General features: G+C 37.1%; 1 long non-coding RNA gene across 1 annotated transcript in view; it reads left to right on the top strand.

The window, feature by feature from the left end:
• The first annotated feature begins 2,240 nt into the window (after positions 1-2,240).
• Positions 2,241-26,494, top strand: part of LOC119708762 — a 50,064-nt gene continuing 25,810 nt past the window's right edge. The window contains exons 1-2 of the long non-coding RNA XR_005259200.1: positions 2,241-2,550; positions 13,385-13,490. This is a non-coding gene — a long non-coding RNA (uncharacterized LOC119708762). The remainder of the gene's footprint in view (positions 2,551-13,384; positions 13,491-26,494) is intronic.

Genomic DNA, 26,494 nt, shown 5'->3' with positions numbered 1-26,494 from the left:
TGTTAGTGTATGCGTATTCAGAACTTAGGAGACAATTACTTTAGAAAAACTTAGCATTCCACTGTTAGATATAGTTGCCAAATTCCTATTTAATCACCTTTAAATACTGAGCTTTTCTCTTGGCTTGCCTATTTATATCTTCTAAGGGTCTGTCTAGCTCAGAAAACACTACATTTTTGCTCAACAACCAAGAAGCCCAGAGAGTCACACATTGAGACCATAGCAGTGCCACAGAAATGAAAGATTTACTTAAGCAACTAACAATCATCCCCTCTTTGGGACCCACAGACACAGAATTCATGAGAAGGAAACAAAATTAAAACCATGAATTAGATCATCTGAGATGGAAGTATCACAGGGGTAGATTTAAGGCAGAGATATGCAAGATACTATATTGATGAGGGACCTTGTTCAAGAGGTCCCTAACTACAGATCAACTCCAATTCAGTTTGCCAGTAATTCTCCTAATTTAATTAGGGACCAATAAGAATTTTAAGTTCATGAAGATTTAATTGAGTGAAGCTTTTGAATAATGCTGGGCTTTTCATTTATACATAATGAATATGAAATAAAATTAACCCATTTTAGCTGTTCATACTTTTCCCCATTCCCAGCCAATTTTTATTTAAGGTAAGAAATCATGCTATGTGTTAATACACAGATATGTACTTCTATAAAAGTGCTAGTAACATTCTGTCTTTTTGACAATTGTGCTGCCAGCTTCTAGCAGGGATAAACATGTGTTTTGTGACTTGGGACTTACTGCCCAGTCAGGCAATGGCACAGATTCAGATTCTCAAGCAGAATCAATCTTGCAGCCTGAAAGTTATTAGCGTATATATACAGTATGGCCACTTCCACCATCACACAGAAGGAAAATAATATATAGTAGAAGGTGTGCAAAAGAAAATACATTGCTGTCCCTTGCAGCAAGAAAACAAAAGCATTAATAAATCCAAAGATAACGGATCAAGATTAACATTTTAAAATTACTTGCAATTCTTGATTATAATAGCGCATTCCCTCTTTTCCTTCTCTTCCTCATCCACACCTATAGAAGCAAAAGCAGTGGAAGTCTTTGTAAATTTAGGGTAATAGCAATTTCAGTGTTAACCTAAAGATTCAGAGCTGTAGCATTAGAATTAATAACTATCAATCTCAGAGAGGAACAATTCTTTTTCAAAAGACTACCATCTTCATACAGGGAATGCTTACATTGTGTCCCAGATAATAGTTTAACATTTCAAAAATGGGACTTTGAAATGAAATAAGATTTTAGAGCACACTGAGGATGATTTAGCAGTACTCTGAGGAACAAACATTATACTTATCACTGTTTAAATGCGAAATAATGAAATTAGAAATGGAAAATTCAAACGTGAATTATAAGACATCTATTAAAAATATCTACATCTAGATCCTGACTCAATACAGGGAATGTGTTTCAATTTGAGTCCTAAATTAGCTTATAGTATTGTGGCAGAACCCCCCTACAGGCAGCTTATGTAATCAAGTATGGAAAAGTGGAAAGAAAGCATTTAATAGTCCAATTCCCAAATCTGGAAAGGAAATGCCCAAATTCCTATACAGTATCATGGAAAATGTTCAGATCATACCCAGAGCACTGAAGGATAAAACAAAGTTTTCTAGACTGATCATTATCTTGCCTTTATTAATAGCTTAATGCAAGCAAACTTTTTCAGAATGCTACAGCAGGGGGGTGAGAAGCAGTTACCCTTTTTTCGACTGAAAAAGGGAAAAGGAAAGAAAAAGCCGGATGTATGCATCCAAAACTAGAGAAAACATCACCAAGTCAGCTCAGACAAAGCATCATGCTAGTTTGTAAGATACAAACTAGAAAGATTATCATTGAAAAATAAGAGAAGTTTCTCAGTAGTGCAAGAGTGTGACCAGACAGCCTTGCTTGAGATGACAGAGAAAAACTCCTTTCTGCCCTTTCCAAAAGCCAGTACTGTGCTGTGAAAAGGAAGTCCTGGTGCCTGTTCCTTCTCCAAGGGAACTATCTTGTTCCAGTAAACATTAGGTTCAAACTAGAAGCAGCTGCTGGCCCAAAAGCTAAAGTGTTAAAGGAAGCTTGCAAGGGGAAACTCAGAAATGTGCTGCTACTTGATCTCGGTGCTACATTATTCTAAACACGTCAAACATAGCAACATGACATTTTATCTCCTGATAAAATTGACCAGGCTTCTCCAGTTTCGCAGGTACTTTTTAAAGGCTACTCCATCTCTGCAGTGATCTTGAAAAATGTGGTGGAAAAATTTCCCCTCCTCATTCTGTATTCATCCTTTCTTTGTGCAACACCACTGGCTGTGCTGTTAGACATTGTTGGGAGGAAAGGATTAAAAAGCAGAAGTCTGGTCAGGAGGATTGTAAATGGCTTAAGTGACCTTGCAGCTGGGAATAACCATGGATAAACCTGTGGGAACAGCAGGACTGTGACTTCTAGCATGGACTGAGTGCAACAGTGCCCATGTCTCTGCTGATGTGCCTCTGACCAGGTGCTGCCTCAGGGATGCCCCTGCTAGCAAGGTAACAGAAATAAATTGACTGTGTGTGTTCTTTCTATGGGGTTGTGGATGTTCTGGGTGACTGTGTTGACTCAGAGACACTAGCAGAGAAACAGGCCAAAATCTTGTCCTGATCTGAGTAATGAGGTTAAAAGGCTCAACACTGCATGACTCAAGACTTAAACCAAAAGAAAACCAAGCCCCAACACATAAAAAATATGGAAGCCTGGCTGGTTTGTCACCACGTTCATTAATATTCAGTTTATCTAATGAAATGTAGAAGCTAAAACAGGTTTACAGAGTAAAGACTACATTATTCTAAAGCCGGGCAGGCATTTCTCATTTGTGCTGTGATATGGGTCAGACCTATTAACCAGTTTGGTGACAACTTCAGCAATTTGCAAGTGACACACAGAAGACCCCGGTACGCCAACCCAGTTCTTATTAGTTTAGGTAAGACTTGGGCACTAGACATTCAACGTTGTATTAAATGAAATTCGTAAGCAACAAGCAATCTTATTTTTTTCATTTTACATATGAATACACTTGTTATTTTTCCAGCTGGGGTACTCAGATTGAAGTTTAGCTTCCAGGGGGGGTGCAATGTCTGTGGTATGTTTCTGAAGAGGCTTTTGAATTTTGTCTGCATTTCCTCCTATCAGCTCAGGTATGCTGAACATCCTCTTTGAGATCCACTTCTCATATTGTCTTCTTCAGCAAACATTTGGTAATAAGAGATGCCACACTTCCCTTTCATACTACATCTGAAAGTGTTACTAGGAGTACTGAACAAACAGAGAGGAAAAAACATTGATGGAAGGCTTTTCTCTCTGTTTAACCAGATTTACAATGTTTTGGCCCTTGCTTCATGGAAACAAATTCAGTCTACCCATCACAGAGCATTCTTTTGTTGAAAAAGGTGAATGCTTCTGCCAGTGTGATAATAATATGCAGCACAAAAAAAAAATTGTTTCTTTCATATTAAACTGTTCAATTACTTGATTAATTACATTAACAGCTTTGGTGGATGAGTTTCAAGCCAATTACTATCTTACTACACTCAGAATATATCTGATCAAATTCCAGTTCTGTTTCACAGTGTTCTGCAAAACAAAACTGAATTTATTAAGCTTTTATCATTCCAGAACTTTCCTGCAGGGGCAGGAACATGCTTAGCTTTGCTGAAGGATTTTCCCACACCCAGATGCTGTCACCTCCAGCACAGAGACACTATGGATTTTGTACGGAGTGTCCTGGAGAACAGTGGGGCTGAAGAAGCCCAGGGGTACGGGATGTACTGCAGGCTATCAAGGGAGCCCATTCACTGGCAGCAGAGCAGAGCACCAGGCAGCTGCTACTTTTTTGTCTGCAGGCTTCAGAGCAAATACTACAAAGCCAAGCTAAGGACACTGTGCTACTTCAGGACAGCCACTTGTTACACTACAAGGTCATTTTCCTATTTTTCCTTTTAAAATATAGGGTGAAGAAAAAAAAAATTAAGAAAGATATTCCCATGACTTCAGGTGCTCTAGAAATGCAAGCATAGCAAATTTGTCACAGTTTAAATACAGAAATGCCTTTTCAAAGTGATGAGGTGAGTCCTACAGGGGATAAAGTAATGTGAAACTCTAAACTGAAGAGCTTTAAAAGATTCTGAGAGATTGATTGAAAGATATAGCTATTTACAGATTAGACTCTGCTTAAGAAACTGGAATAAAATGTGAGAATTCAAATGAATATCAGGAATACAAACACAAATCTATGAAAATTTAGTCTGAATATGTTTACTAAATATCAAGTAAGAGGCTAACCAATCATGGGGGGTTTGGATAATTGTTTTCTAGGGGGTTTTTTTTCTGGGTTTTTTTGTGTTTTTTTTTTTTTTTTTTAACACTATTAACAGAATAAGGAGTCAAATTTGAAGTTTTAAAGTTAGTAGAAAAAGCAAAGTATTTAAGTCACATGATATAACCTCATTACAAAAATGAAAGTAGTCCTGACATCTAGAGCAAACCATTTCTTCAAGAAATCAGGAAAAAAATTCAAAGTAGAAACAAGAAATTGAGACCATTCAGCCATACTAGTGGCAGGAGAAGGAGAAGGAAAAAAAATATTTTAAATTAAAAAAAAAATAATACAGACATGAGCATGAACAAGAAAAATACATTGCACAGAGCAAGCAAAAAAGTCAAAACAGGACAATAGGGTATCATGATATTAAAGCAAAACATGTCAGTTGGCATGTTGTTTCTTAAATAATCACCTTTTGTTCCTCATTGTTATTCTTTTAAATAAACATTGAAACCTGTCTCCTCCTCCTTCTTTCTAACTGTTTTTAGTGTTAAGCTACTGAACTGAACAATTTTTATTTTTTAGATAACAAAATATTTTTTCCCCCACTTACACTTGTCTCGGATTTTAAAGGCCTTTAAAATACCTGTTTAGCCATCTAATCCCCTGGTCTGTTTAGCCATCTCCTGAGAAACAGCCTGCTAAGGCACCATGCAGTAGACCAACATTTAGGAATTTGCCATAACATTAGAGTCAGAAGCTTTGCTTGACTTCAAATTCTCTTGCTCTCTGAGCTGTGGTTATGTCACTGCCCACAGACATTTCCTTCTTACGGATGTATCTGATGGGAATGCAATAGGAAAGGGGTAAAAAAAACCAGTTTAAAATGTACTGTGCTTCTCTGATTATAATTAGATTTGCACATGTAGAAATCTAAATAAGATGCATATGTCTCTGCATCTCTACTCCCACATTTGTGCCCATGATAGTAGGCAACCTTCACAGAATGTGTGTGTGATGAGAATGTGTAGCATCTGTCAGATGCTCCAGAGTTTCTCTAAATGAATATTCCTAAGAGCAGGCCCAAAAAGAAGCTCTGCAGTATTTTGAGGATGCTTGCCTGCTGTACCTAGATCTTCTCAGCTAAACATGGTTTGGTTTGCAATTTACTGTTGGCTGAACAGTAGGAAAACTGTTCAGGGAGGAGCAGCCATTCTTCAGTTCAGAACAAAGCAGATAGGAGTTTGAAGCTCTATCAGTGAAAGATCAGATAGAACAATTACAAGTTCATTACATCGATCCCTTCAATTTCTGTTAGAAAGGTGGTCATAGTCAGGCTTTCCAAACTTTCACCATTCATCTGTTGTGCTGCTCTTTTATTTTTACCTCCCATTTCAGATTATATATCAGGCTACAAGCATGTATTTTGAAGCCAAAGAAGCATGGAAACATTTACAAAAAACATGGATTAACACAATCATTTCAGCTAAATATTCCTGTACCACTTCACATATTTATCCTCAAAGTAGGCTATTCTTGAAGTACAATTTTTTGTTCTTGAAGAAAAAATTTTTCATATAAACATCACCCATTAAAGACACCTGAATGATGTTCTTACAGTCAGAATCAGGTTTACATGCACAGATGTTCTTCCCACATATTTATACCCAAACTGAAGACAGGATCAAATACTTGAGGAGTTACATTTTTTTTTTCCCCAAGGCTTAGTCACATCTTGCTATGGCAAGGAGCTTGTGTGGAAGAGATCATTTGGGTTTACTTGTGTGAAAGGGGCCAGCAGCCCAACCACATGCAAGTGGAAAACCTGACATTCCAATCCTGAAAGGGCTTCACAATGGCATCCATGAATTCCACTATGTACCTGAAAACAGTGCACAACCATTCCTTCAAATTGAGCCAAACAGTAATATTCTGGTATTCACAGGGAGTAAGAGTAAAAAAAAAACCAAAAAACCACAACAACAAAAAAAAAAAAACAACAAACAAACAAAAAAAAAAAAAAAACCAAAAAAAAAAAACCCAAACAAACCAAAAAAAAAACAACCAAAAAACCCCCCCAAAAAACCAACAAAAACAAACCAAAAAACAAACAACTTGAGAGGTTTAAAGTGAAAATTATGTTACACTAACAGTGGCATTTAAACTGTCAGGGAATAATCCCCAAAATAATATCTGTTTAGATTAAATATTTTAGTGTTAAACTTGGTCCTTGACTTTTTTTTTCCTTTTTTAATGTGCAATTCATAAACTAACTCTGCAAATTCACACAACGTAAAAAGAATTAGATTTTGTGGCTGCTGTTATTCAAGAGAGAAGCACCCTTGCAAATACAGCTAAGTACTGACATTAATTCTGTATTTTCCTGAGAGTAACACACCAAGTATACAGTAGTCTCCATAAGAAAATTCTGTCACTTTTAGCTGAGTCGCAGCAAAAGTGAAAATAAATTCTTTTTGAAGGTTACATATTAGAATAATGGTCTGGAAATTTTGATAACATTTTTTCACTTTAATAGGATAATAGAGGTCTTAAGGGAATGCAAAATTCAATTAACACACACTGGAATACAATTCTGGTGGGAAGAGCTGCAGACCCAAATAAATGTAGCCTCTCTATCCTCCACTTAATACTTTATCAGTCACGATGGCCAAAATGCATCTTTTTTTCTCCTTTGAGCTGCATTAATTGATTGATCCAATATGAATAATGACACAAGACAACCTTCCCTCCTCTTCCTTACATCTCTGACAAAGTTCATTTACCACTTAATCATTGAGACATTTGGACCTCAGTTGGTACAAAGTCTTTTTAGTGGGTTATAGACATAATTTTTCTTGTCATTTTGATTTCAACACACCTAAAAGTCTCCAGATGTCTTACTGATTGTACATAAAAACAAGCAAAGAAAAAAGTATACTCTTTTGGCCCTTTCCAGCGGACAAAACCACTGGAAAACTGCAAGGGAAACAATAAATTACAACAGGACAGCATGGACTAAACTTGATTAGGTAATAGGATAAGATAGGTTTGTTATGTTATTGCTTGTTGGAAACAATTCAAATATTATTAAATTCAGATACTATATTGCTACATTGCAGAGAAGTTTTGTATGAATTGGTTTGTTGCTCCCCATTATATTTTTGGCTGTTGAAAAGAGGCTTCTTCAGAAAACTGAACATTGCACTGAAAATGCAGACTCTTCATTTTTTTTTCTGATTAATGCACGTTAACTACTATCCTGAATAGGGAAGTGGGAGAGAGAAGTGCGAGTCACAACAAGGATGCTGTAACCCAAAAATCAACATTGGATAAGGGAGTGCATTCTTCTAGCCAGAGAAGGAAAACTAGTAGTTTCCATCAGCATCAGAAATGCTTGAAGATGCTAAATGGAAGATTACTGAAGTACAAATAGAAGACAGGGATAAATACAAGTCCTCCTTTCGTAGATTAAGAGCTCCTTTGAGCATCTAACAGTACTTCAGGCAACAGGGATATTCTGTTCATAGAAAAGGGTGGGATAGAAGGCACACAGACCAGTTTGTTTAATCAGGCCAGAACACACAACTCAAAAGACTTCTTGCCTGACACATAGAGAGTGTTTTAGCCATAGAAGCTGGTCCTACCTTTAAAAGGACTTGATGTAATTAGAACACATTTCAATTTTTGAGGAAATTCCTTTTTGTTTTTTACTACCTCAGCCAAGAAGATGAGGGAGGAGTGGTATCTGAAACAGTTCAAGGCAAATGGGGAAAAAATTAAAGTCACACACAGAACCCACCCTATCTGACAAGCCAGACTTGTCCAATACATGGGAGTTTTCCACATCACCACAGTATTATTTATACTGCAGTAACAACTGAAAGCATAACCTATGGGCCAGGTCATCATTATGTAATACACTAGCCAACATCCCACAAGGAATTCCTGCCACAAAGTGCTTTCTATCTTTTTATAAAAGATTTAAAAGGCAAACACTAACTTATGGAAGTATACCTCTGTAAACTATTAAAAACTATTCATAATTGAAACAGATGATCCTCTCCTCAAACCACAAAATTCCCTGCAGTGAAAAGCACATTTTAGCCTAATAGAGCCATCAATATATAACAGAGCATCCTGCCTCCTCTTCAGCATTCAGCACAAAGCCCCCAAGAACCACATTCACCTCCACCTGCTGGCTTGGGAGCAGAGTTCTGTTTCACCTGCTAGTGTTAAAAAAGGATCAAAATTAATAAACTGCTCAATAGAGAATGCATTTTATCACCAAAAAGGAACAATTCAGTACACGGGGGATGGGGAGGGATGGTGGTGCAACAGTAGTTTATGCAATGCCTTTAGAACAATAGATTTCCTTCCTACTTGATGATCCCCCCTCAAAAGAGTTATTAAAGACTTGCAGTTTGGTTGGCAAGAGGAGACAAAAAAATCCACCTTTGCAACTGCCTTCTCAAATTCAAAAATACACTGCCATTACTGACAAAGCATTTTCACTCTGTCTGTGTGTGGGTAGCAGCATGTGTGCACTACAACTTTGTCAAAATTTCAGCAAAGAAACATTTTAGGGTTTCAGACCATCTCAGTTGTACTACCAGCAGCCCAAGCTCCATTAATTAAAGCATCAAAACCAAATGCCAGACTAAATTTGTTTTCTCTTTTAACAAGAAAATTTGAACACATTTTATTTATTTTATAAACATGAATGCAAAAAATTTAGATGACAAATGTGTTTGGAGTCAGGTGAGTAGATTTAGTAAGACCTTAAATCAAGGGAACATAGAAATTACTGCCTACTACTCTTAATTTATCTGCTCAGTCTCTCACCTTTCCCTACTACACCCTGTACTCTCACAGGCCTTAAAAACAGATCCCAACAGTCACATAAAATTTCTTTCACTTCAAAAATTTCTCAAAAAAAAAAAGTGTCTTGCTCCATTACATTTTACCAATTCTCATAGTTAGTGTTATTATTATGAAGGATGCCCGTTATGCATATTTATTTTGTGGTGTTGTACTGAGGCTATGATAAAGCTTGGTTTATATCCTCCTTTACCCAAGTGAATGTTTAAGTTATCTTTATTGGTTTATTTGGTACCTGAGCTCATATAAGTATTTCATTAGAATAGAGGATGAGAGGCATTTTGACAATCCTCTTTAAAATATGGTAATTTTAAGGGGACTGTCAGGTAAGGAAGGGGAAAAAAACCCCACCACCCTTGCAGTAATCTCAGATGTTTCAGAATTCTACTTGGAAACACAGAACACATTTGTAAACCACTACTGCTGCTTCTTACTCTAAGTTTCTGGAATTACCTACGGTACTAAACAATAACTTCTCAAAAACCACCACTAATGTATTCATGTTATGATAGCCTTTGAGCTCTCTACTACCAGGCAAAAGCTTTTTGGATTATTGTCTTGCCTTTTTCAAGACAGACAACTTGGTTTCTAAGGCCTGTTTGAAACCTGATTTATTTTTTTTTTACTCATAGTAACTTTCCAGCAAGAGCGTTGTACTGACTTTGGAGCTTTGAAGAACATATCAAAAAGGTTCTTTTCGGGTCAAAAATTTTCAGTAGAGAGCTTTACACCTAATCATAACAATTTTTTAGGTCTAGCTATTTTTTCCTTTAAATTACTTCTATAACTGTCCCATAAGCAAAATAATGCAGGCTGCTTAGTCACTGCTGCCATATCACACTTTCTGATATTCCCATTTATCCCAGCATGCAGCTTGATTAACTTACTTCTCCCTGAGTTCCAAAAGAAAGTAAAAATGTAGAAAGACAACTCAAAACAGCCATAAACTTGCATAATTTATGCAAATAAAACAGACATGCACTTGTCTAAAGGCAGAAGAGAGATTAGAAATATAGCCCCCAGTCTTTCAAAGGCCAAAGTCAGGAGGCAAAGCAGATAAGACAAAAAATAATGGTTTAGTTTGGTCCATTATTAAACTGAAATTTACTTAAGGAGCAAGGTTAAGTTTTCTAAAACACCCATTCCCTAATAGAAATGAAGTTTTAGGTAAGAGCACTTGGTACAGCTGAAATCATCACAGATATGCAGGCAAACAAGGTCTCTGTCTCAAACTGGTATAGAAACTGTGAAAAATTTGTGTCCTAAGTAGCCCAACCCAAGGTTACTGTCTCATTTGACTACTCTTCTTCCGTAATGATACAAGTGAAGAAATGTAATTTCTGCAGTCTATATATTATTCTGCATTCTATTTATGATTCCATGAAGAGCAACACAGTCGCATTAAAAGAGTGGAAGATAAACTGATAAACTTGAGAAGAGTTATCTTCTGGGGCATTTTATTGTGGAGGTTTGAAAACTGGACAACGACCTCTATATAATATTTCAGGAAAAATGCAATTTCATAGTAAACAGCATTAGGAGATAGCATTTAGGACTTCCATCCCTACAATCGACTTTCTATAATTTTGAAGCCCTGTATTAGGACTTCATAGTGGATTCTCCAGTCAGTCACAGGATAGTTTAATTTCACATCACTACCTGTCTCAGCTGAAAGCAGCTCAGCACTGCCCAACAACAGCCAAGTGCACTTCTTGTCCTTCATTCTCAACTTTAAAGATCTGTTGGATATTAAAGGTGTGTGTGTAGTGTTGAGTGCACCTAAGAGGAGGCAATAAAAAATATAAAAGTGATAGACCAAACTTATTCATGTCTGCTGAGAAGTAGCAGGTTCATGTCACAAGCTTAAAGACAACAGAAATTTGCTTTTAAGCTTATGATGTATAGCAGTATAATCCCCTCCCTTTTTTCCTTCCTTTATTAAAAAAGTTTTGACTATTTAGTTTTGATCCTCACAAAGAATTTTACACCAAAATTTGCAAAGAAGCAAGCCTGTTTGAAACACTTGAAAAGGGAAACATTTTCACTTAACTTTTCTGTGTAGCTTAGCAGAAAAATCACAAAAGCAGACAAAAAAATTACAGAACTCATGAAGATTTTATCTGCTCATGGAAAATGAACTTCCTCCATCAGTACTGACATAATTTTTCAGTTACAATAAATAATAGGTAGAAGTATGCCATTCATTTACAAAACGAAACAAAACCTATTAATTGCAGTTTTTCAATTTAACATCCACTCTTCTGAATACTTCTGTAATTATAACACATTTTTGTTTCTTAAGTGACCTGAGCTAAGAGTCCAACTGTGAGACAAAACACTTAATCTGCTGACCAAATTTCCAATTCTGTTAAATACAAAAAGGAATAAAAGACAAAGCCCAAGAAGTCAAAATGTTTAACTATCAGACAATTTTTAGAAGCCATTATCCATAACCATTCACTGCAGACATACCAGTAGATCTCTTTTTCTAGCATAGTTGAAACAGTTCTGGTGACTTCAGTGTTTAAAGGAAAAAGCTATATTTTTGGTGAGATAGTAAAAGATATAAAAATATTCACATATTCCTATAGATTTATATAATTTTGGTCAAAATTTATCTATGCAGGTAGAAGTAAAAAAGTTAAAAAATAGTATTAATGTTACTCATTCTAAAGAGAAATAGCATATAATAAATAGGCTAATGTTATCACAGATAACATTATCATGTCAAGGTATTAAATTTATCAATTTCAAGAAACCAGTTCATTTATTTGGATAACTCCAAGCACTCAAAGAAGAGCCCAAAGCCTATTTCTCAATAACAACAACAACAACAACAAAAAAAATCAGAATAACATACCTGGTATGGAGTTTGAAAAACAAGGTTTTTGATCTACTCTCATGAAGACCTACAATACCATTTAGCACACCATGACTTAAGTTAAATTGCAATCTGTAAAGAGGCTTATTATCCCACTGTTCCTGCCATGGGTCCTTAATGGCCACTTCACAAACTTCAAGACTCATTCAAGATAGGAGAATAACTTGATAAATACTACTCTCAGTTCAGCTGCAGTCTCATCTCTTCCATACCCAGCTTTTCATTTTCTAATAAGTAGACAATTTTGACCTCTCCAGTACCTCAAACCTTCACTTCCCATGCTGGCCCCTCACAATATGCAAAAGTCTGACTGAAGAACAGAGACCAGTGAGGGCAATCACAGCCCCATGGGGAAACATGCTGCCTTTGGAATGAGGAAAAGGTCAGACACAGCCCTAGGACCGCAAGAGTGACATTACAGCATAACACAACAAATTTCTGCCTGTTCCAGAGTTGCTCTTGAGCTTTGACAGCAAAAGACATGGCAGAGTTAAGGACCTGTGGAGCCACCTGTGAATGTGACAGATGAAGCAATGTCCTGGCTCTACCTCCTGAACCTGCTGCAGTTGAGGAGCTGCAAGACAGCAAACAGGGTGTGCTGTCAGCAGAAAGGCAGAGTTGCTGGGAACAGGGCTTTGGGGAAAAGAGATGAGCTGTACCAAGGTATGGGAAAGCCCTACACCCAGCAGAGCATCCAGGGGCACTTCAGAAATCACAGGAGGATTCAAGTCCTTTGACTACATGAGAGCAAAGTCAGAAACAAAATCAGGGTCCAGGCTTTCCCTTCAGCCCTGCTAGCCTCTTGATCTAGCTGAAGCTCACAGGCCAGAACGAAGAAGTCCAAAATGCCTCTGAGACACCGATGCCATGGGTAATGCAGAAGGGATAATTCTAAGACGCAAGTGAGGCAGGTAACCTAGAGCAGAATAGACCTATATCTTTTATCTGCTCATAAAATAGCATTAAAACAACCCCATTCAATGATTATTTTTTCTCCTCCAAGGCTATTATTGCCCCTGCATCCATGTGATTAGATAAGTAATTTATAGGCAATCTTGTAGCCAAGGTGTATAATTTGTTTTCAGTTGTTAAGCCAAATTAAATATGACTAAATAATGTGAATTTGATGTTTCTTTGTGCTTTCTGAAATTAAGACATACATTTCTTTGAAAATATATTTACTTCCTTCAAACATTTCTTGATGATTTTTACTTTTCTTGGACTGTTTAGTCTTCTAGAGAAATATCACATTGGAGCAGGTGCTAGATTTGTCAGCTAAAAATAGGATCCTCATTTTGTTTTCCAGCAAACTTCTGAGAGCAAAAGAGAAACAAGCCTGCTGGTCAGCAACACTATCTCCTTTGGACACTATTGCTAGTGACAAATACAGATTTTGAGCATAGCTTCATCAGGTAGGAAAGAAACACCTTTTCCCCTTATGAAATATTCATTCCTATATGGTGGTCAAAGTAAAAAAGGAAGGCCTTTAGTAAAGTTAGACCAACCTTAAAGTTTTTAGACTTGGTACATCATAAAAAGAAGGTAAGGAAAGCTTAAATTCAGAGGGTTATTAAAAGATCTAAGAAATCCTGCTGGCTCAACTTCTATAGCACTATTAATAAAGATGCTTTTGTAGGTAAAATAAAGAAAAAAAGATTAAAAGGTGCAGTGGGTGAGGGGATGATTTTAGATTGTATGAAATGTAAGAGGTGAAACTTATTCTCTGAATACTATCATATTAAAGGACATTTTACTAATATTAGTTGTGATGACATAAAATCTGATTTTCTGATTGTCAGAAAGTGACTTCTGGTACACATTTAATTTTGTTCTTAAAGATGGATTTGCCTTACACTGTCAGATGCACAGTTAATCAAATATAAAATGTGAAAACGCTTTCCCCAGTTACCCAATTTCTTTACCAGGTCTGGATAAATTTGGTTTGCTAATGTTTTAAGCATACACAAGATGAATCCTGAGCTGTAATTTTCAAATTAATATAAATGTCAAGGCTCTCTGCTTGTTAGTCAGTGAATGGAGTATTTTTAATGTTATTATATGTCCAATCTAAACTCTTCAGATGAGTACCTACAATTTTTTTTTTTTTAATATTAGATGGGTGAGTGATCAGAGACTTATTTTAGACCTATAGGGTCTTTGTCATCTGCCTGTGTTTGAAAGGCCTCAGCTGTCCCATGTTCTTCGAGTAGATGTTTGCTTCTCTGTCCATTTTCTTGCTCTCCTACCAAGGAGATTTATTGGTCTGTTTTTCTTTTAAACATGAAGACTAAATCACCCTCAGTTTACAAAAACACACCTCAGTTATGAGTTTTATTGTGCACTACTGCAAAGGAACTAGAGAGACAATGGAAAGCAATATGTTACATTTCTGCAGAGACTTTCCTGCCCCACTTTTTTATAACTTGTAAGAAATCTTCTGCAACAGAAAGGATAAGAGACATAAACAAGCTAATGCTGAGTAACAGAGAAAACATGACTCAGGGACAAATTTCCACAAAACAATAAAATCAGGAAAAAAAAAGTAGCTACAGAGCTACAAAGCCAAAAGTTTTGCACGTTTAACCACACGCCTCAATTTACTGCAGTCATCTCACATTTTCCTGCAAGCAGACAGAAGTATCCATTTCACCTAAAATTGACCTTTTACTGCACAAAATGATGGTTTGATGAACTCTTGCTGATTTGATAAGTTCCTCACTTAAGGCCTGTGGCTTGTTGTAGCTCCTGGCTCACTCTCGGCTCTTAGAGGCTCCGTTACATGAAAGTGAATCTGAAGGACCAGGACGCACCACCTCTTGCCTCAAGCACTGCACCAGCACATGCCAGAGGGGTGCCACCATCTTAGGGACAGAGAATAAAACCACTGAGCAAAGGAACGCACTCCAAACCGTGCTAGTGCTGCCAAAGTCCAACTTGGAAATGGAAAAATAAAACTAGTTATAAATAGGCCATTTACTGATAGAATTAGGCTAAGAATATCAACGTGAAAATTAGGAAAGCACTGTGACATAAGTAATACGTATTTGCCTTGATTTTGGAAGCTATTTTCAGCATCCAACATAATAATCTGACTTGCTCTGCTATTGAGTTGACACCTGTTTTGCTGGTTTGGGGTGAGGTTGAGTTAGTTTTCTTCAAGGTATCTGCCTTAGAGCTGTAGTTTAGATTTGTGCTGAACACAGGTTTGATAATGTAGAGATGTTTGTGTTATTTCTGAGCAGGGCTTGCACAGAGCCAAGTCCTCTTCTGTTTTTCCTACAGCCACCTTGGGAGGGGGCCTGGGGGTGCTTAGGAGGAGACACAGCCAGCACAGGTGACCCAAACTGACCAAAGGGATATTGCAGACCACATGATCTCATGCTCAGTATATAAAGTGGGGAGAAATAGGGGGAGGTTTAAGTGATGGCATTTGCCTTCCAAAGTAACCATTACATGGGATAGAGCCCTACTCTCCTGGGGATGGGGATGCCCATGGGAAAGCAAAAGTCATGCACACAAGCACAACAGGGAACAAATTCTCTGCTTCCCTTTTAAACTAATCTCAAAACACCAGTTGTTACCTTTCCATTTTCTCCCTGTTCCTACTGATGTGGGAGTGAGCGAGCTGCTGCCTGGGGTTAAACCACACCACCTGTCCAGGCTCTGGGTGTACCCCTCAATTTCCCCCTTTTTACTACCTGCAGTAAATCTGAGTGAGACAAAAGGGAATGCAGGACAGACAGCTATCATCTTGTAGAGACTTCACTGTTTTGTAGCAATAGAGTTAAAAAACCAAGCCCTGAAATGATCCAATTTTTCTCTTGGAAATGAGGTAAAGTACTGAGCTTCATCAGAGCAGATAAAAATAGGAAAGAATAAATAAGAATTATTTTTAATCAGATGGGTTGTTAATACTTATTTTAGAATACTGAAATTAAGCTAAGAACTCTACAAAGTAACTATAAGGATATTGCAAGAAAAATACTCTCTCATTCAGTTCTAGAGGACTTAAGCTTAATAAAATTTTCATGTGTTCTGATCTTCTTGGACTCACTGACTAAGCACTCACATAAATAAAATTCTAGAGGATTAGATTTTAGAGGTAAAATCTTTATTCCAGTAAAGAATCCAAGACTAGAATATCCTATGCTACAAAGCAAAGGATAATATATATCAATTTAAATAGCAGTAACTAGGAATTAAAACTGTGTAAGCCAAAGAGGAGCTAGGAGCGCTTTATCCAAATGATCTCCTTCTTGCAAAATCCCATTAAATCTGTCATGTACCTTTGTAGTGCCATATCTAACATAAGTAGAAAGTGACTATCAAACTAGGCATGATTTTTAAAAATTGCACATACAAGAGAAGATCTTACAAGCTTTTTTAAGTCAGTAGTGTAGCAGTTCTGGGCATGGAGGGTCTTCTAAAGCAGAATTCCAATCTTCATGGGTTAGTGAAGCAACAGAAGGATAATTTTTGCATGCTATTATTGTAGTGTGCATGCAAAGGAAGTAAGTGGGAGGAAAACACAAATGGACTTAAGCATATTGATTTGCCAAAGGAAAAAAAACCAGACCAAATATGAAACAAGATTCCATTTTTAGAGTAACTAAACTGAAAATGCAGGTTAGATGAAGCTTTCTCTTACACTAAACCTGTGGAGAATAAAGAGGAACAAGCATTCCTTTTCCGGCATCTCCCATAATTTTTCTGCTGTTACCCCTTCAAACATCATGTTATAACTTTGGGCAAGTCCTTAGTCATTACAGAAAGATCTTGTATCCAAGGCCAGAAAAAATGAAGTTTCCACATTAGCAATTCTAGCCAAGTACTTGGAAGAAGCAGCTGGTGGAAAATGGGGGAGCAGGGAGCAATATGGCAGGGAAATAAAGGCAGGACCTCTTTGGCCATTGAGGTGCATGAGTCTTGCAGGCCCACTCCCCAAATTATAAGCTCACACTTGATTTACCTATTAACTGCTGAGAAGTAGCACACCCACATTCATACATCCAGGTCAGGAATCAAAGAATCATTAATGTTGGAGAAGACCTATAAGGTCATCGAGAAGAACCATTAACCTAACAGTGCCATGCCCACCACTAAACTCTGTCTCTGAGCACAACATTTACAAGTCTCTGAAGTTCTTATGACTTTCACCAAGGAGATCCAACACTGGCAGCTGCTTGAGCTCCATGCTTCAGCCACATCCATGCAGTTCTCAGCCAGACAAGTTTGCCTCCACTACCTGCTACTAGCACATTAAAGGCAGTGGAAGGCAGATTCCATTAAATCCCAGAGTGTCCTGGCCACTTCTAAGATTCTTTAGCAGACTTGGTTAGGGATTTTTTCTTTCAATTAAATTTTATGCATTAATTTTGAATGTCAATTCCATTTTTTTCAATAAATAATACAGCCATACAGATTCACTCCAAACAGGAATAGTATGGTACTCCTTTATGTTTCAAGATATATGGAAGCCCCACTTCAAATTAGACAACCCCAAATCCAGCAACCTGAAATGGCTTCCACATTTGTCCTCTGCTTTATATTTAATGGCTTATTCCCCTGTTATTCTGCAGAATTATTCTGAAATAACTAAGAGATTAATCAGCATATTATGAGCACTGATTTTCAAAGTATACTACCTCATGATTCCACAATGAGCCTAACAGATTTATTCCTAGCTTTTTCATGAGCAACCATCCTTAACTTAGCTCCAAACAGAAGTTTCATACATTTGAATTATTGTTAGAACTTTGATGTTCTTACCTGCCCATGGCTTTCAGCTGCCTAATAGCTTGAGCCTCTCTGAAACCACAGCTCTGTCATTAAGAGCTAAATAAGTATTTGATGTGTTTGGTTTGGTGTTTCCCTCCACTCCCTCTGCCCATGCACTGACATTTGTCCTTTTCTTAGGCCACAGAGTGAAAGCAAGTCTATTAAGCTGCAAATAAGGAAATATTGGGGGGGGGGGGAAGAAAATCTCTCATACAGATTACAGAACAGTCCCTGAAAAGAGCAATAAAGATGTCTTTCTTCTGAGACCTGTGAATTTTTTGGGTTATATAAAGTCATGACTAAATTTTTGGGGGGATGTTAGTAAAAAGCATTCACAAATATATATCTCCTTTTTAATTAACCTAAAGTTTTAAAAGATGTCCTGCAGATATAGGTAGGCAACATGATACATCACTGTGATTTTGTCAGCTAGATTCTTCAATCAAACACTCATTCTGGTGCATGTTGTAAAGGGGGCATGTCTGGGTATGTTCCGGATGGATTTTAAAGACCAGAGTAAGAGTAAAAAGTAAATAAATATGCACAATATAAATGGAAGGAGGAACATGCATTAAAAACCCTAAGCTTACTTCCACTATGCTGAACTGCAAAATATGAATCATCTGGTTCATCTTGAATAGAAAATGCAGTGTAGGACTAAGACTAACTGCAAATGCCAGAACACCACAGATGAAAACATTTTGATAGACCAATAAACACATTTAGGACCTTATGCTGTGGTTAATTTTAGCAATTTTGCCTCAGTCAGAAGCAGCACTTGGTTTACAAATATTTAGGAGGTCAACTATGAAGTGTCCTTTGGAAAATTCTGCGTAGAACATTTTAATAATAAACTAAACATTTGTCCTAATCTTATTCTAAATAAACACATAATGACAACATAATCCTTCAGAATTAACCTTCAGATCAAATACAAGTACTCAGTAAAAAAGGAGTAGCTCTTTCTCAGCTCATTTTCCTTGCCTTAGGGTATGATTTAGCAGGTTTTTTGAAATTTACTTTGGACTCAAAGACCATCCTATTCCAAGCTCTTCTCGATAAAAACATACCAGGGAGTAACCCCTATTCTTCAGCATAAAACCAGAAGAAGTAGAGATGTGTGCCCTAAATATCTTAGGTGCCAAGAGTTGTTTCTAATATACCACCACAGATGTCTCCATGCCAGACTTTAGTCATCACAATGAATATTTCTGAATGGAAATAATCATGTTTAAACAGAATAAGTTCTGAAGCCACTTAAATTGGGAGGAAAAAGTGATTACAGTGGCATGGATTAGGTAGGGTTTTTTTCAGAGCAGGCCAGAAACAATTTTCCTTAAGTAAGCACGTAACAAAAGCCAAGCATCAAATAGTGGTACCACAAAGCTCTTCTAAGATGATTACGAAGATTACCTTTCTTTCCAAACATCAATAGAATAAATTCAGATAAGCCTGAAAATTTCCTCTTTTCTCGACTTCTCATTTCATTTTCTAATTTCCTTGTATTAATACATCCATGTAGATTCACTTCTCCAAGAAACAGATAATAGGGGCTCAACCAAAATGCCATCTCTCCTCCCATTGCTGCTGAAGCTGTGGGGTGTGTACACCTTATCTCATTACCCAAGCAGATGGGGAGGCTTATTGCAGTTCTTGGAAGCCTGATTACATAGGTGGCATGCAGGGAAAGCTAATCAGAGGATCCTTTCTGCTAAGTGAGTCCTGGCTCATGGTTGACAATAGAGTGAAATCAGCAGCTCAGAGATGGACTTCCAGGAGCTTGTTCTACTAATAATGACAATCTGTGGCTTGTAAAGCAGCACTGTACTAAAAATACTCAAGAGATTAACTGAAAGAGGGGAGATATTAGCTGTGAACTCCATGGCTTTTCTCAATAAGTGTCAAAACCTCAAAGCTATTGAAACATTGTTTTTTGCATTTAATATTTACAATGCTGTGATAGTAGCAATGAGATAATTATAGCACTTCTGCTACCAAGGCCATGATTCACCAAAGCCAAACATCAAGTCATTATTTCTGTCATCCCACTGGAAGAGGTGAGGAGGGCTAAAGGGAAGAGGAGAGTAATGCAGGCTTTTACTTTGAGATACTGTTTACAGAAACAGATTATTTGTTTCCAAGAGAAAGCATCTTGTATCTTGTGCAAGTGAATTACAGTGGAGTTTTTGGTCCCTCCATCCTATTGAGTTTTTTTTCCTCACTAGGTCTTGTTAATGACCAACTCAAAATACAATTGCTACAAGAAAGAAGGCACACAAAGGGCTCAGTCATGATGTCAATTCATGAAGTGCCCCAGTTTTTCAGCCTGGAATAATGCAGGCTCTGTGGAATTATTTAGCTATTTAGTGATGCTAATCCAGAGCATAATTTATCATGTGGTGAAGCTAATTGTGCCACATGACACTGCTTTGGGAATTTTTATAGGGCATCTGTGCTACCTATATAGTTATAGGGGAACCCGTTTTCTAAACATCACCCCTGCCTTTCAGAGATATGGCAATTTAGACTAACTTGAAAACCCCTTAAGGAAAAAAAAACAAACCTAAGACTATGGTCTGGGATCTCTTAAAAAGTACTTTTACTCAAGATTAATCAAGAAGCATACCAGCAGCATTATAAATTAAACAGATACAGTCTGTCTATCACAAGGGTCCAAAAATTTAGTCTAAGTTAAGCAACGACCTGGAATAACCTATTTTTCCGAAAGCATTGTCTCAAGTTAATTTGAGGTAAAATCTTCCCTTTAATATTGTCTGAATGATGCCCCAGAAAACAGATAGGAAACTTTACTACTTGGGAGCCCAAGGTAATCAGGTTCCTCGCCTTTCCCATTGTTATGCTGCAAAATATAAAGTGCAGTTATAGGCTGTAAGATACATGAAGAAATTTTTTAGTGGCATTACTTGCTGGTAAAGCTCCAAAGCAATCACCATTATGTTTCTGGGCACTGTGATTCAAGGAAAATGCAAAACAGTTGGGATTGGAGGGGGCAAAAACTTTAAGAGGAGTAACAAGCATGATCAAGGTTGAAAAGAAATTATATTATTTGATCTAACAAAGACTGAAGGAAGATGTGTGTAACAACTTGTTTATCTATACACTTTAAATTATTAATTAATGGAGAATAAACATTTCTTCACATCTGATGAAGATAAGGAAAGCAGCAGTGGGTTCAATAGCAGCAAGAGATTTTCAGGTGAAGTGTGTAGCACTACAGATGGCTCAGCACTGGAAGAGAGTGCCTAGGGAGGCAGCCAAATTTCCATTATTATATTGAGAACAAACTAGATAAATATGCATCAGGAAAACATAGGAAGACCCAATTCTACCTTGGGGCTGAAAGTGAAAAATAACCTCTCCAAAATTTCTTCCAAGTTTATTTTACAGGATTTCTTCTAAGATTCTTTGCTATCTGGCCTTCTCAGACCCCAGCAAGCTCCCTGCATGAATGCACAACAGGTTTTTGCTGTTATCCAGATGAGAAACTAGCAATTGACTCAGGTCCTGCCACGCTGAGATGCCAGAAGTTTGCTGGCAAGTCAGCACTATTAGTGGAAAAATCCTTTGAGAGCTCTGCGGTAGTACAAGATTTAAAAGCCTGAATTTATGGACAGCATTGTCCAATTGTAGATGTGGACTTGCTGTGTTTACAGCGCTTGAACATGCCTTGTGTCAAAGTACATAAGCCCCAGTTCAGGCCACTAATTCTCCTTTATACAGTAATTTATTTCAAATCAATTTTATATTAGTAATATATGTTCCATGTACTCACCTGGATGGGATTTTGTTAACATTGAGTTTGTTTGTAAGCATATAGATAGAAGTAATTGCATCACATACAAAGGTAACATTGTGCCACGCTGAATCGTAAGCAGAACTCAATTAGGGCTTGCACAACATTCCTTACAGCTTTTATTATCTTCTCATAGGTGTTCTGCATAGAAAATCTAGAATTATTTCAAAACATGCTTTTATTTTCACAGTTCTTCATTGCCTGAACTAGTAGACAGTTTTCTCAGGAGCAAATTTGAAAAAACAATATAAACTTTCCTTAAGAAATCAGAACATCACAAATGCTATTGTTCTTCAAGTGCAAACTTCATCTCCTCACTTTTGTAATTAAGTACATAAATCAGTATTAATACATTTTAAAAAGTAATAACCAAAGATATTACTGAAGAGACACTTTTCATGTTTTCCAGCTGTGATGAGAATGGCCAAATTACATAATTCCAAATACTTGTGCTGCTTAATGCACTGCTTGAAAAAGCAGTAATAGATAGTAGCTAATCAGGCTGGGGAACATCAACAATTTTTTAAAATCCTGGCCATGTTTTTGAATTCTATTGGATGCATTATTGAAAAGACTCAAAGGGGATTAATCCATCCACGTATACTACAAATTCCTGGAAAAAAAATCTTGGATGAAATCATACTAGTATTTTCATAAAAAAGGGCTAACTCTGAAAAGGAACCTCACCTCAAGGTAGCCAAACACATGAAAGCTTTGAGTAATTTAACCTTTGGTTGAAAGAATGTCTGTCTGGAGCTTTAATCTCTAGCAGGAAAATAGGCTAAGAAGCAGCTCCCAGTATATTGAAAATTGTTAATTAGGTCCAAGACAAAATTACCAAATTAGAACAAGTTACAAGAAGGTCTACTCAAAGATGTGCAGAGTATCTACAGATACAGACCAACAAGGATCTCTTAAGGTATGAACTGTTAGGACTCATAAAGGTAGTTACATTAGCTAAAAGAAATTGTTACTCTGTGGGGTAATTCAGCTTGGATAGACCATTACAGTGTTGTGGCAAACAGTGCTTCCAATACTCCAAAACATCTCACAGCAATCAAACCTGGGTATTTCTACATGGTACAATTTTATGCCATAGAATTGTGTCTTAAATTAACATGAGTTATGTAGCGTAACAACAGGAAACAAGAGAGGATACTTCTTCTTTAGCATGGAAGTTGTAGGAGGACTAATAACACACACAAAAAAACCAAAAAAAAAAACCAAAAAAAAAAAACCTCACCACCCAACACGACCAACCTACAGAGGACAGAGAAGAGGACAGAAGAAAAAAGAAAAAACTGGCAGCATATTGCCTGTGAAAAAGTCACAAGTTTAACTGTATTTAGAGGACTGGAATGAGAATTAGAACAGCCTTTCAGTAAGAATGGAGGGGAGCAGACAAAAAGTGTTAGCCATTTTAGAAGACTACTTCAAATGAATAGATTTAATGCTGACTACCTGCCAGCTGACACCTCTACTTGGCTAGGCCAAGCAGTAATGGTTCCCCAAATTGTATTATTATGCTTCTTTTTTCTTGACTGTTCTTGGAATTCTTAGATGCAGTTTTGAGCTACCTTCCACCTACTTCATACAAATCATAGGCTGAAAGCCCGGCAGGGTAATTGAAATTGGAGTGGCCACACTTCCTAAGTGCTCAGCCTGTATAAAACTGCCATTATTTTAGTATCAGAAAAAAAAAAACCAAACAGATTGGAATTAAAAGTAATTTGTTTAAGCCAATCGTACTCCCACCTCTCTTCACTTTGCAAACCAGTAGTTCAATTCCTCCATTACAGAAAGAAGCTGGGATGATAAGGATGAGGAAAGAAAGTTTTGACAAATATCCCTACTCCAGATAGAGAGAACACCACATTAAACTAAGAAGAAAAATAACAATCTGCCTTCAATTAACATCCTCAGCTCTAGAAACACTGGCTTACACTAAGCAATGTGAGTAGATTCTAACTAAAAGGCCTGAAGTTACCAATGGCTTACATCCATACTGTTTCCCCTGAGCTACTGGAAAATTTTTAGTTGAGTTCATAAGAAACACTACAAACCAGACACCTCTTAAAAATGGTTAGTTTGTCATTAGCATAGAACACGTTAACTTTTTTTCAGTGAGGTTCATAACTTGTAATTTCCAGATTCAACCATGATATTTCTGTTATAAAAGTATAATTCCATAGCTTTATGTAATCAAAACAAACAAACAACTACAACCAAACCAAACACACGATGCAACAAGAAAAGCCACACAAAACAGTTTAAGATATTTGATACATTGCTAAGTGGTGAACTTTATACTGGTAAAAAATTTTGTCTGCCACAGTGGCGAGTGCATTTTCAAGGCATTTACTAATTTTAATGGAAGTTCATGGTATTTACTACACTGCAGAATACAACCAAACTGTATGTCACCACTGAATTTTCTCATCTTTATTTTTACTATATTAACTGATAAATGTGTATGATAATTTTCACTTGAACAGAGTCCATCAGTAATTAAAGAAGAAATAACTTACGGTTAGAATGGGCTCCTCTCTCAGAGAATTTTCCCTTCATCTCCTCCATGTTAAAGCTGGCACATCACAAAGTGACAGATGAATTTTATGAGGATTGATTCATGCCAGTCTCTGAAGAGTAATTAAGTTCAATAAAGGCCTGTCAATATCATTTGGTATCAGTTGTCACTTTATATCATGTATAAAAGGTACAGATGCACACAGAGATGGACAAAAACTGCAAGGACAGAAAGTGCAATTCAGCTAGGACAGGGAGGTGTTAAATATTAAACACTTACTAGGAATGAAGTCACTGCCTCACCTCAGAAGCTGTTGTGACACCCCAAAAGGCCAGTCCTCAGTCAGTAATCAAAAACAAAAATACTCCCAAAATGAAAGGTTAAAACTCATTACTTTCCTCTCATCAAAGGACATTCATTCCATGCTCACCCACCTGCAGATTCAAACCTCAAAAAACTTCTTAAAGCATTGGAAAAGGATAAAACGCATGAAATGAATAATTGTCCTCTTTTCCCTCAAGTGAGTGTATGGTTTCATGCTTAACATAGGCACCTACACAATAAGAGCCATAAACCCAAATTGACTCTTCAAGCTTTAGGCTAGTTATACCATCTCTTGGATGAAGTGTTTCACATAAGAAACCTGCACATAAACAGAACCCAAAGCAATAATCCTTTAAAAACTGTTTTGAAAGCAATAGAACATCCTATTCTGTCAGCAAGCCAGATATTCTATGCGGTTAAAAAGGACATAAACACTTACATCAAGATGAAGCAGTGCTGCAAGCCACTAGTAGCAGAACTCCATGTGCTTTAATCCCAGCAAGAGCACCAACTAAAGAGAGATTAAACCTCGACCTCCAGTCTTTGCTCCATAGCACTAGCCCATTAACCAATCCCAGTGAGCTAGAGTCAGAGACTTTTCTGGAGAAGACTGCCTGTGAAACTGCTCCACCCTTCCCCTGACTTTTAATTCACACTCTCTGATTAATACAGCTGTACCAGAAGCTGAGGACTACATGGCCTAGTGGGGAGCAGCTGCCCTTTCAAGGTTAAATGAGTTAAAATTAATTGAACATAAGAAACTCCTACTGCAAGCAGGGAGGGCTCATGCAGGGATGTTAAGAAAAGAGAGGACATGCTAAGTTAAAAAAAAAAAAAAAAAAAGGCTTTACATGTGGAAACGTAGTAGGGCCTCTAGGATACATAGACCTGAACATTTAACAATATAGTAGGTGCTCAAGGATGAATTATGGGGGGGTTGTTACAATTGAAGTTTCAGAGCAGGAACAGTGGGTGCTGATAAAGAATAGCTGATAGCTAAGAGACTTTGGTATGCGGCAGGTGATCCAAGAGAAAAAAATGAGAGTAGGTTTCAGCTTTTGGAGAAAGGAGTGATGTCTCTGTGAAAAACAGTGGAAGCTGGGTTTTTTCATGGGCTGCTAGATGGCTCAGTCATACTAACTGTCATGACAGACAGAAACTAAATACTCTTAAAATCCTGATGTTAAATGCCCAACTCCCTTATGTCTTTTTTTTTTTTTTTCCTTCCTACCTCAGAACAGATCTTCTGGCCAAATTGTGATTGGGCCCAGATGAACAATCTGAATTGGAATTACTTTATTATGTCTGATATTCATCTCATAATGAACCATTACTTACCATTTTATATTCTCATATTCCTATCAATGATCTAGAAAAGAAAGGTTTATCTACATCCTGTCCATTTCCTTTAGGATGTAGTTCTCAAGCTTTCATTTGCAGATCACTGGAGGCACAGAGAGTAGTTCTTTGTTTTTTTAAGGAAATCATTGTTCTGTACATAGTGAGGTTTTTTAGGAGTCATACTTCATAATGACTTTCAGAAGTTTTCAGGTGATTTCATGACCAATTAATCTGAAATCCCTGTACAGTTTCTTTTTTCCTGTGCTTGGAATAGCAACTCCACATCTGCCACTGCTAACTTTAGCGTGATTATTCGGCTTTGACCACAACTTACAAAACAGCTGGAAATAAAATAACAGAGGCCAAAGTGAAAAAGAGTGGTTTGGTCTGCAGCACTTTCAGCTAACAGGGGAGATTTAATATTAGTAAATGCAAAACCTTGTCAACAGGAAAATAGAAGAATATGTATAGAAAGAGGTGAGCATAATAATTAAACATGACCAGGACATATGAATTTTCTTGGGTTTTTTGTTTGTTTGGTTTGGTTTGGTTTGTGGTTTTTTTTTTTTGTTTTGGTTTGGGTTTTTTTATGGCAAGAAGGGTTTAAATTCAATACAGTTTTTCAAAACTTG

The sequence above is a fragment of the Motacilla alba genome, chromosome 1 (genome assembly GCF_015832195.1).
Source record: "Motacilla alba alba isolate MOTALB_02 chromosome 1, Motacilla_alba_V1.0_pri, whole genome shotgun sequence".
Classification (NCBI taxonomy): domain Eukaryota; kingdom Metazoa; phylum Chordata; class Aves; order Passeriformes; family Motacillidae; genus Motacilla; species Motacilla alba.
Note: the sequence above shows the minus strand (reverse complement) of the source record. Positions and strands in the feature narration are given on the sequence as shown.